This window comes from Vulpes vulpes, chromosome 8 (genome assembly GCF_048418805.1).
Source record: "Vulpes vulpes isolate BD-2025 chromosome 8, VulVul3, whole genome shotgun sequence".
Lineage (NCBI taxonomy): Eukaryota > Metazoa > Chordata > Mammalia > Carnivora > Canidae > Vulpes > Vulpes vulpes.
Window position 1 is genome coordinate 6,572,701 of NC_132787.1, and position 6,111 is coordinate 6,578,811.

The window sequence follows — 6,111 nt, forward strand, 5'->3', positions numbered from 1 at the left end:
TTTTTTTTTGGATATAACAGAGTTTATTCTTTATTCTTTCACTTTTTTTTATTTTACATATATATATATATTTTAATTGAAGTTCTGTTTGGCAACATATAGTATAACACCCAGTACTTATCAAGTGTTCTTTTATCTTGGTCCTTTTCAGGATAATTCGAGACTTTGTTTTTCTTCTATGTTATCACAACGGGATCTGATAAAGACATGAGTGCACTTGATTCCATTTCATTTTATTTGTACAGTACTTTCACACGCCATTCCCAGTCTGAGTTTTGCACATATATTTAGGAGTAAAGTTTTCTTCTCTGTTAACTTACCATTTTAGTCTTATTTTCTTTCTCACATTCCAACTCTCATATCCTAAATCCACCTTCTTCCACCCCCACTTCTACATAAGAAAATGAGAAAAAGTTCAGAAAAAGAGAATAAGGGAGCAGTGTTGACATAAGAAAAGTCAGAGAAAAGAAAAAAAATGAAAAACTAAGGATCATCACTCTGAACTCCATATTCTTAGCCTCTGGTAGTCCATGAGGAAGAACCTATAGTGGCATTAAATGCCACCATAATAATGCATTCAACTTATGTTTATGCTTGCATATTGTTGAGAAGGGGAAGTGAGAAAGGCTAGCCTGTCAAACCCCTTCCCTAAATCTTCTAGTTTCCTTAAGTAACATGAACTCTGATCCAAGTAGTCAATGCATCTGTCAAGCTTCTCAAACCACTAGTTTCCTTTCCTGGTTTGGACTCCCAATTAACTCCACTCTCCCTACTGCCTTCCTTTTTTCCCCAACCATCTTTCATTTCATTCCAACTCAATCCTATTGCATCTTACTTCCCATCTTAAATGGAAACTCCATTTCCTGTAGTTTAAGGAACACTTCTCCACACTACCTACCATTGCAGATGTCTTTCCATTTGCAGCCCTGACCTCTCTCACTTCCTCTAGCTTCTCTCCTTAACCACATTTAGCATCCCTTGACAGGGTAATTATATTCTAAGCCAGCTTGTTCTTTGAAAATTACATTTTTCTCATGCCCCTTTCATAATAATAGAAAATGGGACAGGTCTGTTATTTTCTGGTGCCACTTCCCTAAGATAAATGCACTTCAGTTAGGATTCCCTCAAAAAAATATACTACCCTTTCCACATCATACACATCACACTACCTTCTGCAATGAATTTATTTTTTTTTAAGATTTTTTTTATTTATTCATAGAGATGCAGAGAGAGAGAGAGAGAGGCAGAGACACAGGCAGAGGGAGAAGCAGGCTCCATGGAGGGAGCCTGACGTGGGACTCGATCCAGTCTCCAGGATCACGCCCTGGGCTGCAGGCGGCGCTAAACCGCTGCGCCACTGGGGTTGCCCTGCAATGAATTTAAAGTAGTAGCTTCATTACTGAAGCTAGTGCTTCACAAAGTTCTAAGCTTTGGAGTCCAAATTGGTTTATCTCTAGATATCAGAGGACATGTGAGAAGGCCTTCTCAGCAGCAGTGAAGAAATGAAACACCACTGTAATTGAGAAGAAACAAAAAAAGTAGAACATAAAATTTTCATTATCAAAGAGATTTTACACCAGGCATAGTTATACAGGAAAGAAAGACTTAAAAACTACTGAAATAGGAAATTCAACTCTACTGAAACAAGTGGCTGGAGAGTTATTAAGAACTGCAGTAAGGGGCTTGCCTAGCTGGCTGAGTTGGTTAAGGGTCTGCCTTAGGCTCAGGTCATGATCCTGGGGACCTGGGATCGAGTCCCACACGGGGCTCCCTGCTCAGCGGGGAGACTGCTTCCCCTTCTCCCTCTTCCCCCTACTCATGTTTGCTCTCTTTCTCTCAAATAAATAAATAAAATCTTTAAAAAAAAAAAAAAAAAAGAGCTGCAGTAAGGGCCAGCTGTGTGTGTTGACTGGTCTTACTGAAAGGAAAAGTAAGCTTAAAGGTTGTAGTTTTGCCGTTGGAGCAAGGAGCCTATTGATGTTGGGTTCCTACCCTTCCATAGACATTAGGAAATAGGAATACTATCTTTCAGAGGATTACATTTTAAAAGGATGGTTCCTCAGCCATGAGAAAGACTGGCCTTCAAACTGACAGAAGGCTTAAAGGAGATTCATATACATTTAAAAAGGGGCTAGAGAGGGTGATGGACACTGAGGGGGGCACTTGGTGGGATGAGCACTGGGTGTTAAGCTGTATGTTGGCATATAGAACTCCAATAAAAAATATATATACAAAAAAATAAATAAATCTCCACAAGAATTGATGCTAATCAAATCAAAAATTTCGGCTGTAATCGTGCTGGGTAACTTAGCTGTTACAGAGCTTGTTATTAAAGACTTCAGAATGCAAAAAAAAAAAAAAAGAAGCCGGGGGGGGGGGGGTGTATAGAAAGATTGGGATTTATAACTTTTCTAAAATAAATGGTTTAAGAAAAAGAAGGCAGGGACCCAAATTTAAGATGAAACTTGCAAGGGCTGCCTGGGTGGCTCGGGGGTTGAGTGTCTGCCTTCATGCCCAGGGCCTGATCCTGGAGTCCCCGGGATCGAGTCCAGCAGCTGGCTCCCTGCATGGAGTCTACTTCTCCCTCTGCCTATGTCTGTGTCTTTCGTGAATAAAGAAGTTAAATCTTTAAATTAAAAAAAAAAAAAAAAGATGAACCTTGCCCAAAGTTGTCAAGTAGAAAAGGGAATGGTAGGGCCTTCTTGATTACCATAGAGAACAAAAGAAGTGTTTATTCTTCCCCCTAGGATCTCAGCTTCCGCAAGTTTGAGAATTCCTGTCTCAAAAGAGCCTTGCAGAGTAAAAAGAAAAAAAAAAAAAAAGGAAGCAAACAAAAGAAAGAGTGCTTTTTAAAAAATTTTCCAAGGCACTTCTTGACTTTACATTTGCCCAACACTTTTGTGCGCTGACAGTTTGGGTTTTAAGCTCAAAGTCTAATAGGGCAGCCAAGAACAAATAACGGTGACGTGAAGAGCAAACGTTTTAAGGGCCCTATACAAAGTACAGCTGGAAAGACAGGAACAGCAGCTCACATCGATCAAGCACTTGTGTCCTAACAGCTCTAGGTTTAATCTTCACAAAACCCTTCAAGTACCAGATTACTTCCATTCGGAGATGCAAAACTGGGGCTCGGAGAAGTCAAGGAATTTGCTCAAAATCACACACGTTGAAACGGCACTTCTAACGCAGGCACCAATCCCAGAGCCTCACTCCTAAGGATGTAATTGAAAAACTGTCCCCAAGCACGGGGCAGGCTTTACACGAAGAGTTGGTCCTTCGAAGATAGAATCAAGCCTTAAAGCTGAAGCCACGCGCGGCGCGGCAGGAATTCCAGGCCCTGAGGAGGGGTCAGCTGTGTCGGGGCCACGCTTCCCGCGGCCACGGCGGATGGTGAGGTGGCCGGGAAGGCCGTAGTCAGGCGGAGCGACCTCACGCTCTCCTCCAGGGCAAGCACTTTCTCAGTCGAGGCCCCGGGGTCCGGGAGGGGGGGGGCGCTAGAGAAGCAGCCGCCCCGAGGCCTCCCTACCGCAGCCTGTGCCGGGTCCCGGCCCCCGGCGGGCACACGGAAAGCGCCCAGGGACCGCGGACACCCACGTGACTGCAACCACCATTAGTCACTCCGCAGTGCGCGTCCCGTCCCAGCCCGCTCATAAATCCGGATGCAAGTCCACCTGTCGTGGGAGGGCGCGCGCTCAGGGCCTGCAAACGTGGGTAGGGAATCCAGAACTCTAGCCGCGGTGCCAGCACAAGCCGCCCTCCGGCTGCGAGCTCGCCCGGGCCCCATCCCAGCCAAAGCCGGCGCCATGTTTCCCAGCCCAGCTCGGAGCCACGCCCAAACTACCCATGAGGCCGTGGGCCGCGAGCCGATTGGCGGGAGGGGAGGGGTGGGCGGGGCCCTGGGGGCGGGAGGCGGGGAAAGAAGGCCCAGAACCACCACAACTGCCAATCAGCCTTCCCCAGCCTCTCCGAGCTCGGTTACGGCAGCCAATGAGCGCCCTGGCCTTGGCCGCCCCTGGGCGGAACCGCGCTCACCGGAAGACTTCCGGGAGACACCAGCTCGAGTTCTGGGAGACTCGGCAGCCGCCGCCCCCGCCGGAGGCGCGGATTTTAGGCTTGTCATACCCTCCCGGTTGAGTGGAATTGTTGAAATGTAGCGCCCCTTCGGTGGAGTTAGGGATGGGGTGGGATGGGGTGGGGTGGGGTGGGATGGTAGGATGAGATGGGCGGTGGGATGGGGTGGGGTGGGATGGGATGGGCGGTGGGGTGGGATGGGATGGGGTGGGCGCGGAGCAAGGCTGGAGGCAGGGCTGAGCGGAGATATTTGCCTATCACAGCGAGTCCTCTTGTCTCCTAGTCTTGCCCCCCCCCCCCCATACATAGCCTAGTTCTTTTCTGGTGGTCGCCCCATTTTGGGGAATTGAATAATTGTCGGGCTCCTCTTCCCTCCTGGACAACGCCGTTGTCTTTGGAACTTCCTTACCTGCCCTTTGCAGTTATGCCGGGAAGCCTTCCTTGACCCCTTCCCCTTTCTGGGCTCACTGGACTTTGAGTGTCCTGCATGATCTGTGCAATTTCCTAACCCTGTACTCTTAATTACTTTTCTATCTTCCCCCACGTTTGTGATTCATTTTTGAGCCTTTAGCACAGTATCTGGAGGTGGTGTGGCGCTATCTTCTCAATGAAGTCTTAAGCAGAATCTTGATGTATTAACCAAATAACAAAGCTCTTCTAATTGGAGACGAAGGTTTGAACCCCCAAGAAAACCTCTGAGCCCCTTATTATCGATTGACTTAAGCTAAATATTCACTTTAATATATAGAAATATGGTTTACCCAAGACATGAATATTAAACATGTCTAGATCCTCTCTCTGCACGTTTGTTTTTATATTCTAGTCTACAGACCTCGTTATCTATTTGCCTCTTCAGGTCAATTCCTCATGCAGTAGCAAGCATGTCAACAGATCCCCTTACTTCTGGCTTTCTATTGGGTTCAGCCAATGAACAGTATAGGCCAAGTAGGAATGTGAGGTTAGGCTGTTTAATCCTCTAGCTCTTTCCCTGTGGGGCTGTTGTGGCAAGCTCACCTGATCTCAGCTCAGATCTCAGCTCCTGACATTTAGGCTTCTTTACCTAGTTCTCTATTTTTAAGTTTTGGAACTGCCACCTCCCATTACCTTTTCAGGCTTAGCCCATCTAATACCAGATTTGGGATACTGTAGCCCCTTTGCAGTTTCCCTACACCCAGCTCACACTGTTGTATATAATCCTTTGCAAAACTCCCCAAACTATCCTAATTTGAGTATCCCATCTGTTTCCTGGGGATACCTACTATAAGACCATTCTCTTACTGAAGCAATGAAAACATTTCAAGTGGAAACATTTGGAAGGCTATATGATGTAGTAGAAAGAGCATGGGCTTTGAAGTTAGAGAAAATGGAGTTTCATGTCATTCAGTTACTCATATCCATTTGGCAAATGTTCCACAGTCCGTCCTATTAGCTGCAGTAGGTATTTTAGAGAGTGCTATGGCACACGGCCTGTTCTCCAAGAACCCTCTTCTCCCACTGGGATGAGCCCTAACCAAGTTAGTGTCATGGAACACCCCCTTGCCCCCATTATCACTACAAACAGTGCAGTGAAGCTGGATTTCCTGGGAATTTGGAATTGGTATGCAGTAGGTATAGTCATTTCAGGGCTGGAACAGGCAGTCACTCAAGCTATTGAGTAGTTGTCTTTTTCCATGTATGTGAAGAAGCAAAGAAAATTGACAGGCAGGGAGAATAGATTGAAGTCAGAGGACAGAGAAGCAAAGATAGAAGACCATAGCCTCAGAGAAAGAGCCTGAGATAACGGCTGCCCTGGTTTCAGTCAGCTTTGGAGGGCCAGCTGCATTCTTGCTCTTGACTTTGTGACATAACCTTGTATCCTTATAATAAACCCCTTTTCTTCCTCAGAATTATTGCAAATGGGTTTTTTATTTCTTGCAATCAAAAAAGTTATTACAAAAAAAGATATTACTAAGGTAATATCTACCTCAGTATGGTTATGGGGATTAAAGGAGGTGAAGTATCTAAATCAGTGTCTCCAAAACTGCTACTTCCTCTAAATGT